Here is a 13,755-nt window from a genome sequence, read left to right as displayed (position 1 = left end):
CTCTTATAAATTCATACCACAGCTCCGTTCTTTTTCCTTCATATTTGTTTAGATAAAAAAAAAAACAAATGCGCAAATAATCAAAACTGTATACGGGTTATGTTCTTCTCATATATTTTATGATGGTATGATACTAAACCCGTAACGGGAGGGAATATGCTTGATTTTCTTATGGTGAAGACATAATCTTTCAATCAGTTTAATTGAGGTCTGGAGGTGGCATGTCAGTAACTGCTAGTAGTCCTTTGTTCATTTATATTTCATTGTCATTTTGCTTGGTTTCTTTTGTTACCTATTCTGAATCGGACTCGGACATCTTTCAAACTGAGTTTTACTGTGCGTATTGCTGTGTCTGTTTTTTTCTTCATTGGCTAGAAGTATAGGGGAGGGTTGAGATCTCACAAAACATGTTTAACCCCGCCGCTTTTTTTGCGTCTGTCCCAAGTCAGAAGCCTCTGGCCTTTGTTAGTCTTGTATGTTTTTTTATTTTAGTTCATTTATATGTTTTGGAGTTTAGTGTGATGTCCAGTTTCCTTGAACTAGTACACATTTTTGTTTACGGGCCAGCTAAAGCCTCGCTGTGTTGAAGACCCATTGGTGGCCTTCGGCTGTTTTCTGATCTTTGGTCGGGTGGTTGTCTTTTTGACACATTCCCCATTTCCATTCTCAATTCTATTGAGCTATCTTTAGCCTTAATGCAGTTAGAAACATAACGACACACAAAACAGTGATATTATGAATATTAGAACCTATAAAATGACATTTTTAAAATGACCCATAAGTAAAATAAACTTTTCGGGATTTTGTTTGATGAAAATTGTAAAGCAACAGCCTAAATAATTTTCTGTTTGGGCTAGGGATAATATTCTATTTTTGTACTTTTCAACTTTTGTTACCATTATGGGTGATTTTTTAATATAAAAACTTTTCATCAACTTTTATTCAAAGTTCATTCAGTTTTTGTAAAAATGTATGAAGCAGTACTAGAAACCGTATCAAAGGTTTCACACTTTCCAAATAGAGGTTAATTCGAATAGACTTTTAAAAGCAGCAAATGATGTCTGTTTCACATTGATTTATTACGTTCCAGATGATTTACAGCAATATCATGACCAAACTTTAAACGTATACTTGTAAATAATTTTAAATTTTCAAAGTAGAATTAACAATGATAAATTTTCAAATAGTTTTATTTTGAAGTAATATAAACTGAATGTCTACACAATTTGAATAAAGCTTAACGTATTGCATTCATTTGCTGGAGACTAAAATCATATATAATATAGAAAATTTAAATCATTTTCTAGATTAATAACTATGCAATAAAAATACAGTTCAAGAACACAAGAAACCTTTAAATGAATCTGAATACATCAAAAAGAAAAAACTCAATATAAATAATAAATAAAAGAAACAGTACCTTCATAACCCTAAAACGTTAATTTTTTTTAGATGACCTTTACCTACATATCGAGTTTTAAAACGAAAAGATTGCATCATACAGAAAATTAAACAAACACATATATTTTTGACATTTCGTTGGTGACATAGAACCACCACATTTATATTTATTTTGAAACACAAACAAATGTGACCATAAATGCATTTCACATATCCTTAATGTTCCTTTCAATCATATAACTCATTACGTTTTCGGGTACTTATACACACTTGGTTTTCATATTTTTTTAGTTGAGGCGTTCCTGATAAAAGTAAATTCAGCAAAGCACTTCAAAAGTACATGATTGTGCTATTTTGAAATCGGTAAATTTCTTTCTTTTCAAAATTGATAATGTTTGGTCTTCTAATTTGAGAAGCCATTAAAGGGTTTCCAATCACACCGTCTCACTGATGAGTCTAATATTGTCGAAACACGCATATGCCGTCACAAATCATAACCTTGTAATTTTTATGAGTTTTTACAACAAGTGGGTCGATGTCACTATTGGTGGACGTATCATCCCCAAGGTACGACCAACACAGTACTCAGCAATGTTGCAATGATATTAAATATCAGTAAAATGTTCATTTGCTGTAAATTAACCGTTTGAAAAATGTTAAAAGAAAGGCGAAGGATACCAAAGGGACACCCAAACCCATCAGTCGAAAATAAACTGACAATACCATGGCTATAAAAGAAAAGGACAAACACACAAACAACAGTACACAAAACAACATAGAAAACCAAAGTTTTACGCTTTAGTAATGAAAGGGAAATGCTTTAAAATGTGTCATCTGTTTTGATAAAACAAAACTATATTAAAACATTAACAGTATTCAAATGTTGATTTCATTACATACGTTAACTATTAGAATATTCCACCAATTATATTTTGAAAACCACAGTAGGAAATATTTATATACGTAGGGACTATCTAATCTGATTATGAAAAGTATTATCAAATGCAAATGAACTGTTAAAATATATAAATTAGATTGAAATGTGAAATAGTGAGACCTTTTCATTCGATGTCAACTTGGTCTAGATAAACAAAATACTTATACAAAACTACGGTCGCTTTCACAAATCAACACCAGACATATATCTATGTAAAAAATAAGGAGATTGGTATAATTGCCAAAAACAATTACCAACCAGAGTTCAAATTAATTACGAAGATGGAGGCATTTATAGGTTACTGCTCGGCATTTAATATTGAGAAATACCCACGTCGTATAATTAGATATAAATGGCCCCGAAAATATGAAACTATTCAATCATGAAAACTAACGGCCTAATTTTTATCAATACAACTTACGACAAACAAATTTACAGACATGAACCATTTTTGAAGGCCGCACGGTTGCCTATGAATGCCGAGTACCACTTCATTTTAACTCTGATGAGCAAAGAACGAACTTGTCGACAAACAACACTTGCTACTAAGCAAGTAATAACCCAAGTGACTAATTAGCAACAAGACATTCATTCAGAAATTTGCAGACCACCTCAAATGGCTACTGAGCATGTGATATGCTCCGGGACTTGTAGACCACCCATACAAGCTACTTAAATAGTCATACACTCGGAGACAAGAAAAACACCAACACTAGCAGCTTAGCTTATGTTATTCTTGGTAACTGAGCTAGGTAATTATACTTAAAACGATCAATAACTATAATTCACGTATAAATATCGAATAGACTGCCCCTCAATTTGACATTTGCTGTTGGCACATCTCATCAAACACAAGTACCAAAAATAGCAATCGTGCACTTATATTGTCTTGTGAAAAGGATGTATGTATAACGGAATAAAGATGTTGAGTATCATATCAAATTCTATGCTTATTGCCGCGTATACATTGCAAGAGTTTACATATGAGCTAAGTCTTGGTATCCTTTCCATTCTTAAGTATGATTTTGTTAATTAAAATATTGCTTTTCGTTTTGGTCTTTTATTGTTGAAATCAAGTTATTAACTAAATCTATTTATTTCTATATTTTATAAAATAGCAAACTCGAAAAAGGATCAACAAACAAACAAGAACAAAGAAAAGACGACAAAACCAAACAAAAAACCAACCAGATAAGAAACATAAATTAACAGGAACAAAACATTGCAAAACCAGAAACCCAACAAATAATAAATTACTAAAGTTTTACGGTTAGCCGATAAAAACTACAAAGGTGGAATGTCTTTTTGTTATTTTTTTTTTATAAATTACCATAGTAAAATAATGATAAAGATATGCAGTGATTACTCGATATGGTTAGATGTACTTAAGAAACCGTTATTTACTTAAACATTTAAAGCCTTTAAGGAACTTGTCTAATTGAACACTGCAAGAAATGAAATGTTTGTTGTTCCACGGATATATTGTGTCTTCAGGGTATGTTATGATATTGTTTTAATGTATCTCTGTGCAATTTCTCATTTTTGAAATTTTATTTATTAGATTAAGGCAGCAGCAACTAACCGATGTTTGCAACTGCAACAACTCAAGGTAACAAACAAAAACTGAGGGAATCGCACAAGAAAATGAGAGAGACACGTGTTTCGTACAGTTTCTGTAGTTTATCAGTATATTTACTGAAATCACGTGATAGGAGCAGTCAATTTGATCGCCCATTTGAACGTTTTGTATTTTAACAACTATGCTTTATATTTGTGTTGATAGACTATCATAGCATTTATGAAGCATTTTGATAAAGATCAATATACAAGTATGCCATAAATATAGTTTATAGCGGTTGTATTTATTTTTTCCGCACCTGGTAAAAAATCAAACGCCTTTTTCATACATTTATATATTACATCATTAATGCTAATTAATGCATGTTTCCCCAGTAACTGAGTATACTTTTATCTCAATTTCTTTGCTTTAACTTGATTATTTAGATACCCAACTCAAAGTTATCGATTTACATACATTGTTTAAATTTTGAGGCACTTAACTTTGTCAACTGCAGTATTTCATTAGTTTTATATGCTATGCGTTAACACGTTTTTGTCAAATCATTTTTTTAAAATTCTAGTTTGATTTAAAAAGAGAAATTCAATGCGATCAGATCGAATGATTTTTTTTTAATTTTTTGCTGTTCATTTCAAACGACAATTTTTATGAAATAGGATGATATATTTTCATCCATTAATGACCACAAATTGCAACATGAATTTCACAAACAAAAAGCCTTTGCAACAAGCAAGATTAACAAGGGAGAATATGCAGCTAATTCTTGTGGGTCTTTTTTTTTCATTTCTTTTCATTTTTAACGGCCTTTTACATAAATATATGTAAAACTCATCATTGATCAAAGGCTTATAATTTGTTAGATATACGTTTTGAATTCATAATGTGTTGACTTCTCGTTTAACCTGTTTGTTTTGTAATTATAGACCTTCGTTTCGTCGACATTTGTCATGATAAACGTGTTTCTATTTCAATTTTGACTCAGTCGGTCGAGTTTCAGGGTAAGAACATTTACTTTACCGATGGTTTATTAATTTGGTGATGTCTTAGGGTTAGAAACAATAATCAATCCCCTATTGTGGGATGCCTAGGCATTTGATATAACTCATCATCGTATTTGATAGGAGTAACACGAAAGATGTCGCATTTGGAGCAAGATCAACTTTCCCCTCCGGAGCACCCTCGGTTTTTAGTAGGGTTGAAGTTGACCAGTCTTTAGTTTTCTATGTTGTGTTTGGTATACTGTTGTTTGTATTTTGGTAGTTTTTCATTGTTTGCCATGGCGTTGTCAGTTTGTTTACAACGTATTAGTTTTGGTATCATCCGCTTCTCTCTTAACGAATAATCGACATGGATAAAGAACTTGCAATATCACTTAACTGAGGAAACTAAAAACTAAAACATTCATATAACTTTTAATTGTTTAACTACATCGCATAAAGAAGAAGAAGAAGAAGAAGAAGAAGTAGAAGAAGAATTAGATATAACAACCTTTCTGAATACTGAAACGGTTGCTCATAACTGTAGGAAATTGACCATCAAGAAGCGACGCATTGATTCCCTTTTTTGCATAACATTTTTGAATATGCTGCCTCTTTATTTCCTCATCAGCATTTATCACTCCTATTCTCTTAGAAAACCTCGCACCTACTTTTTGCTTTTACCAAGGGTTTTTCGTCAGATTTACTAATAGCAGTATCACACGGAATCGCATGATGTACAACAATACTGTTTATCTTTACAAACTAGTATATTAGAAAAATTAAAGTGCTTAAATAAATACCCTATTTTACAAATGTAGGTGACTTAATAAAGACTGTTTTGCTTGACATACAGACGTTAAACAGTTTGAAATAGTTATTCATCATCCCTGATTTTTCTAGGTGAATGACTTATTAAAACTGCAGGTTAATATGACTCAAAGGTATTAAATATTAAATACACGTGTTAGATCAATATTCTTATAACCATGCAAAAACAAATTTCGATGACAGCCCGCGGCTTACCGAAGTGCGAAGCATCCCATATTTTATCGGTGGTTTGTTAGTCTTGTATGTTTTTTTTAATTTTAGTTCATTTATATGTTTTTCAGTTTAGGGTGAATTCCATTTTCACTGAACTAGTACACATTTTTGTTTACGGGCCAGCTGAAGACCGCCTCCGGGTGCGGGATTTTCTCGCTGTGTTGACGACCCATTGGTGACCTTAGGCTGTTTTTTCTGATCTTTGGTCGGGTTGTTGTCTCTTTGACACATTCCCTATTTCCATTCTCTATTTTATTTGAAACCTTCTGAAGTTTTAATAACATTGCGTTAAAATAATGATCATAAAACCAATGCTGATAATTTAACGTTTAATATCTTAGATCAAAACGGTATGCTTCAAAAAGAAAACAATGAAAAAATCATAAAAAAACTTATTAGATCGTAAAATATATGATATAATATATAAAATATGTAATGCTGGTAAATATTGAACCATTTAAAGGGTCATTAGCTGTCAAATTCATGATCACCGATTTGACTCAAATTCTCATAATTGATTTATAATACTGAAAGGTATATCCAAATTTCAATAAGTCTGAAATAAACAATTAACAATGCATGGACTCGATAATTTAGGATCAACATTTCGTATGTAGTTTAGTTTAGATGCTATCTAATTAACCATCGAGATGACATCCGAAGACTGCCGACGGTCACATAATCTGATATAAACATAAACAAAAACATAAATAGATAACGACCACGTTCAATTGGACTTTACTAGGTCTGTTTGATTTCGTGTTGTAGGTTAAAAAATAACTTAATCATCATTTTTACCTGTATAGGAATTTTTTTGGGGGGGATCGAATCAGTCAACGAAATGGTTCACCTTTGTTTCACTTGATGACATTCTTTTCGTTTTAATAGCTGAACACGCCTAATACATGCGTAACCACTCTCTAGCTAAGGGGTTATATTGAAGGTCACATGAATCCGGATTCAATGAGGTCGAATTATTCACTTGCAAGCTTTTTCTTAGCTTATTTTGACAAAATTGAACTTAACTGGCTGCTAAAATCGAATTATTATTTCACTATTACACTTTCATCAATGATTGAACAAAACAAAAATCATATTTGATTTTTTTTCATATCTCGCAGCTAATGCCCCTTTAGGAATTTTCTTAAAGAAAATATATCAATTGAAGAAGCAAAATTGTTTAAAGACATAAAGCATTCTAGAGGACGTATTCCTGTTGGGTTCCCAAAACATCGCATAATTGAAAATATGTTAAATTTAAGTTTCAAATATATATATTTCCAAACCAGACTACCAAGGTTAATTAATACCATCATTAAAAGGAGAAAGTTTAAATATAAAAAAAAACAACACACTTTTACATTTTGCCTCAAAGGATTCCCGTTAACGACATAAATTAGAATAGATTAAAGGCAAAACATTACTCTTCCACCAGTAAAACTTTGATTCTTGTAAAGAATATTCTTTTTTTTCTGTACAAAACTCAGCTATTGCTATTTAAAACATAAAATTGCAATCTGATTCAGCATTATGACCAGCATTAGTCATAATGCTGTTACACAACAAAAAAGACAACAAAATTATTTTCATTTACCTGTGTATAATATGACGCAGGTTTCCTCAAAAGTGATGATTTTCTAAAAATTGTTTGACATTTCACAGTGATATCATACTTTAACTTTGTTTAAACCTGTTTATTTACTTTTGACTTTAATTATTTATCCCTTGTAATTTTTTTATTAACTGTGTATTTGCATTCAGGTGTCACAGGTCAAATTTATTCGTTCATTGTGTGTTAATTTACGTTTTTTGATTGAGTTAAGCCTTCCAATTGATATTTTATAGTGTGTTTTTCTATGTTGTGATGTAATACTATTGTTTCAGAAAAGGGGGAAGGTTTGGTACCATTAAAACGTTTAATCCCGCTGCAAATGTTTGCACCTGTCCTAAGTCAGGAATCTGTTACAGTAGTTGTCGTCTGTTTATGTAGTTCATACGTGTTTCTCGTTTCTCGTTTTTATATAGATTAGACCGTTGGTGTTTCCGTTTGAATGGTTTTACACTAGTATTTTTTTGGGGCCCTTTATAGCTTGCTGTTCGGTGTGAGCCAATGCTCCGTGTTGAAGGCCGTATCTTGACCTATAATGGTTTACTTTTATAAATTGTAACTTAGATGGATAGTTGTCTCATTGGCACTCATACCACATCTTCCTATATCTATATATTGAACGGTTGAATTGTAAATTTTAAAAATATGAGAAAACATTTTGAAAATGGATCTATAGTTAAATAAACTCGTCGGAAATTTGTTTCTTGAATTATGTAAGGCGATAGTTAGATAAGTATTCGGATCAGAGATATTTTTTTGTTATTTTTTTGTACTTATTTATTGTTTTTTTTTCAACGAATATGAAGTTCTAATACCATTCATCAAAAGTATTTTGAATTCAATTGCAAACAAAAGTATAACAAAAATACCAAACTCCAAGACAAATTCAAATTTAATGGTTTAATCCACCATTTTCCACATAAGGAAATGCCTGTACCACGTTAGGAATATTACAGTTGTTTTCCTTTCGTTTGATGTGTTTGAGCTTTTGATTTTGCCATTTTATAAAGGACTTTCCTTTTTGAAATTCCTTGGAGTTCAGTACTTTTATTATTTTACTTTTTTCAAAAAGGGAAAGTCCATAAAACTGACAAAATCAAACATTATTAATCAATGTAACAAGTGCAAACAGTATAAAATATTACTCGATACCGTATCATAATTCTTTCATTTTTGTTAATTAAATTTCAGATGTTTTATCATCACAGCATGACCCTCAAACTTTTAACATATACTTTTATCAAATATTTGTATACATCAAATGAGAAATTACTTTAAAGGCTTTTAAAAATAGTTATCATATACATTACTGTTAACTTAAAGTCTACCCAATGTAAATAAAAGTTGCAATATTTCTTTCATATTATAGACTGGAGTCATGGATGTTATAGCAAATGTAAGTCTATTTCTAGTGTAGTATCTATGAAACAAAAATAAACTTTTAGAACTTTGATGTCTTTTAAATGAATCTGAAAAGAGAAAATATAAAAAGAATGCGTAATAGAAAAATTAACAGTCCGGAGATTTCAAACGAAAATGTTGTTGTTTTCAGAAAAAAAACGCCCTTTTAGGTACTTGGTGCTTGCATAAAAATAAAAATAAATATATTTGTTTTAGTAAAAATGTTTTTTAATCGTTTCTAACTATGGAATGTATCTCGTTCATGCATAGTCCCCATTCCTTGTCCGGTTTTGGCTTTTCGTTTTGGTTTCATCAGGTATTCAACATTTGTATTTGATTTTGGATGTTCGAATATTTTGCCCTTGAACATAGCCGAAGAAACATTAGAAGAGAGGCGAAAAAATTGATAGGTGTATCCAAACCCGAAAACAAACTGACAATGCCTTGACAAAAACCGAAGAACGACAAAAAGACAAACAACACCCGTCGTGTTGTTCATGTAAGTACAATCCGGTGATAAGTCTTATTCGGTACATCACATTCGAGAAAAATATGACGGGATTGTGGTTACAACAGTTGGAACATACCCGTCGTTATCTGTGAAACTGATAATAAGTAACGGCCAAACAACTTGTGATTGCGCCCGTAAGGTTTTTGGAAGGGATAATTACGATATATAAAAGTCAAAATGCGTACCTACTGCTGTAATATTGTTACCGTTGGTGTTGTTTAATTCACATGGCGACAAAAAAGCACGTATCATATTCTAAAATTTCCGAGCATGTCTATATACCAAAGAAGCAAACGTTATTTTTCCCTTTTCATAGTCCTCCCCTTTTTGTATTCCAAAAAATTCTGTATACACAAGTAGAACGGTATTGAGAGATATTATTAAGATGGATAGACATTTTAGTGATATGCAATGAAATATTCACTAATTCCTATAGATATTTGTACATTTTCATTTTTATGAAAATAGAGATACAAGTGGCTTGTAGTTTTCAAACAACGTAAAAAATTGAGCGTTTATTTTGAGAGTAAGGAAAGTTTAAAAGGCGCAGTTATTTGCGTAGCCTCGGCGTATCAATCTAACAATCATACAAAAACAAACTACAAAAACGTATAATTGTTTCTAAATACTTTTTGAATAACTCGGATTAATTTCATAATATATATAGATATAAGAAGATGTGGTATGAGTGCCAATGAGACAAATCTCCATCCAAGTCACAATTTATAAAAGTAAACCATTATAGGTCAACGTACGGTCTTGAACACGGAGCCTTGGCTCACACCGCACAGCAAGCTATAAAGGGCAAAATTATATAGATAAGCCGTATCTACTGAACCTTATATCATTCTCGGGAAATTCAAACCAAGGTGAATTAAATAGAAAGAATTTGACCAAAAAAAACAACAAAATTCAAAATTTTACTCAAAAAGAGGTGAATATATTTTGAATTTGTCACACATACTGGAATTATAACTTTGAGTAGTAATGCATTTAAAACTTGTAAAATTTGCATTAAAATTCTATCATTCTTTGTTAATTAAAAGAACTGTAATCATAAGAAATGTAAAATCACATGTGTTATTAATACAATCTTGGTAAATTTTGGCGGTAAGTAATTATTGATTATCTATGGTTTCAAAAATCAGAGGGTGTCTCTCAGGATAAAATATCATCGACGGGGGCTAGCTCTCAGATGAGATGTATCCGAAAAACTTCATCGGCTATAAAAGGCGCCGACATGAAAAATATGAAACAATTCAATTCAGAAAACTAACGACCTAAACTAAAACAAAACAATTTACGAAAAACAAATATGACAGACATGAACCAATGACAACCACTGAATCACATGCTCCTGACTTGGTACCAACAGTCCATCTGTTTTCTTTGCAAATTTTTACTTCGAAATTAAAATGAAAATTTTGATATTTCTGTAGATGTACAAGTGGATGCAGGACACACAAACGTTCCTAAATGTTTCATTGATTAGACAAACAAGAATGATCGTTAAGAATTACCGAAGACATTCCTTTTTGATTCGATTTGTCTCTGTCTCATTGATGTATTTATTACTAAGTATTAATATATTTATATGTATCAAAACAGGTTTTATAGTTTAAAACAATAAAGGATAGTTAAAAAAAAGTGTTACTTGATTAATTTCAGCAGGGTATTAAAATAATAAATGAGGTGTGTACATGTTGAACTTATTATTTTCTACTACTCTGATAGAAAAAAACACATTAGTGATAATTAAATTTTCATAAAGATTTCTAGTTTGAAGTCGTCCATCTGTTTCAATATCGATAATTATCAAGTTATGAAGCAAACCTTCTAGTTTTGGTAGTCTCCCTAAACTCTAGTTCACTTGAATACTAGTGTATGAGATGCAATAGCCAATAAAATGTACTTATTGAGTAACAGGACATCAGCAATATATCTGGAAATGAAATCAACTTGCAAGATGTTTTGTCTTTGAACGGTTTTGTATGAGTTCTTCTTTATGTGTGGTGTGCAAAACACAAGTCAGCTATAAGGGATTTACAATTAGTACCTATTGGAATACGGACTGTCAGCTTGAAAATCAATCCACTAAACTCAACAAATATATTGTTGGTCAAAATGTCCTGCAGTTTAATGATATCCACCTTAGTGTATTTGTTTTTTGGAATCAGATCGGTTCTTTTTATGAGTATAATCAAGAAATTTGCATCTACGAAACCCATTTTCGTAGAAAAAGCTTTGTTTAACGAGACAAAATATTCAAAATTTCAAAAGGGTCTGGATAATTGTGTGTAAGAAAACTTTTTATTACTGCAATATTATAACGATTGATTGTAGATCTTTAAAACGTTTGAGAATCCACATATGACTGACACCGAAACCTCAAAACAATATTTTTGCAGACTATAAATGCGAAATATTTAAAATACATACAAAAGGAGACGACTCTAATATTTCACCGTACATTTCAGGTAGAAAGACATTCCAGGAATGTATAAATTTATATAAAAACCTTAGCAGTTAGCTGACGTAAAAGGATTGCCAAATTAATCTATGGTCAACTCTAGTTTCTAAATATTATCTTTATTTATCAACTGCAAATTTGAGAAAATATGTTTAAAATTATATCTGTTTCATGTCTAAATATACAGTACTGTACTGCAACTCAATTTGAGGGTATACATTATCTGCAATACCATCTTCATTCTTGTACTGAATAAAGACAAGGAAGTATCTCTAATTGATTAGACTAACCAGACACACGCCATCGACTCATTTGTTTGATGTCATGTCCGAAAATAACAGTGATACATTATTCAAGAAACATACATAGGTTATATAATAATACAAACAATATATTATTTACCCAAACATATAAGTGGGTGTAGAGTTTGATCAGGATCGATTTTTTAGTATGGCTAATTCAATATTTGGTTACCAGATGCAGTTTGACAGGTGTAACACTCAACCAGAGATATATATGTCGCTAAATTCCAGTCAAATGTTCACAAATCATGTTTACAACATAAGTTGATTTTAGGTAATATACATCAGCAGTACTACCTAAATAAAGAATAAAGGAGAAATTGGTTACAAGTGAATGAACCAGCCCATTCCAATAAAATATAATTTGACCATCTTTGTAATAGACAGCAACTTTTATCAACTTTGAAGTGCAGTATAAAATAAGGACTAAAGTAAGTATATAAAAATTGACTGTTTGTTTTTTTTTACAATTTCTTAGGAGTGTAAAGGCGGGACCGAAAACACATTTTGTAAAAAGATTAGAATCGCTTCATACTAACAATGTCCGCACACTCAACACTTTTACACCCTACAAAATTACAAACAGAATCATTAAATTGTTATGAAACAAACCTGAAATATGGAGTTAAATCAGAAACATATAGTATTTTAGGTATATGACGTCGTATATGGTTAAATCAAGTCTTTTGTTTTTCTATTGTACAATGTGTAACGATAGATTAATTGAAGATAAGTATCATTTTATTTGAATATGTAGGAAATATGTAGAATACGTAAAAGATATATAAAACAATACTTTTTGAGAAATCTTTAAGCCTTAACATTAGTCAGATATTAACAGTACAAGATGTAAAAGAAAATATAAAATCAATTGTTTTAAAAAAGCAAATATAAACGGTCTTTCCCCTTTGAAACATGATTGATTGCTATGCTTATATGTTTTTTTATGTTTGCTTGTTTGTTTGTTTGTTTGTGCTTGCTTGTTTTGTTTGTTTGTTTGTTTGTGCTTGCTTGTTTTGTTTGTTTGTTTGTTTTATTTGTTCAAAAATGTCTTAACGTCTACCAGTCAATTGTTTACATTACAAGGAGAGAAAAAAAAAGTAAAGCACACACAAGAGATTTACTGACCAATGAGAGATATTTCTTTATTTATTAGGATTCAGTAAAAGAAAGAAACAGGTTTAATGACACTCCCCCCTTTTTTTTAATAAAAATAGGGCGGGACCCAAGTTCACATTTTCATACAAGGAAGCATATCCTTGATATGGTTAAGTTTCTATATTTAAATTGGAAAGTTTATATTCTATTTCAGGTCCCGCACGCGTTTCTCGAGCGGATTGTGACGCCACGAGGCTTATTCATATTAGCGAAAACTTAGCATATTTATTTCGTTTTAGGTAGAAATGTTGGACAGACAATCTGTATATCGACGGAATAACACATATCGTATTTCTTTTGTCACTGTAGGTAAGTGATATTTTGATCGGAGTTCACGAGCAGTGCATGCTTTTGATTTATTTTTTC

The sequence above is a fragment of the Mytilus californianus genome, unplaced genomic scaffold (assembly GCF_021869535.1).
Source record: "Mytilus californianus isolate M0D057914Y unplaced genomic scaffold, xbMytCali1.0.p SCAF_3, whole genome shotgun sequence".
In the NCBI taxonomy this organism is placed as follows: Eukaryota; Metazoa; Mollusca; class Bivalvia; order Mytilida; family Mytilidae; genus Mytilus; species Mytilus californianus.
Note: the sequence above shows the minus strand (reverse complement) of the source record.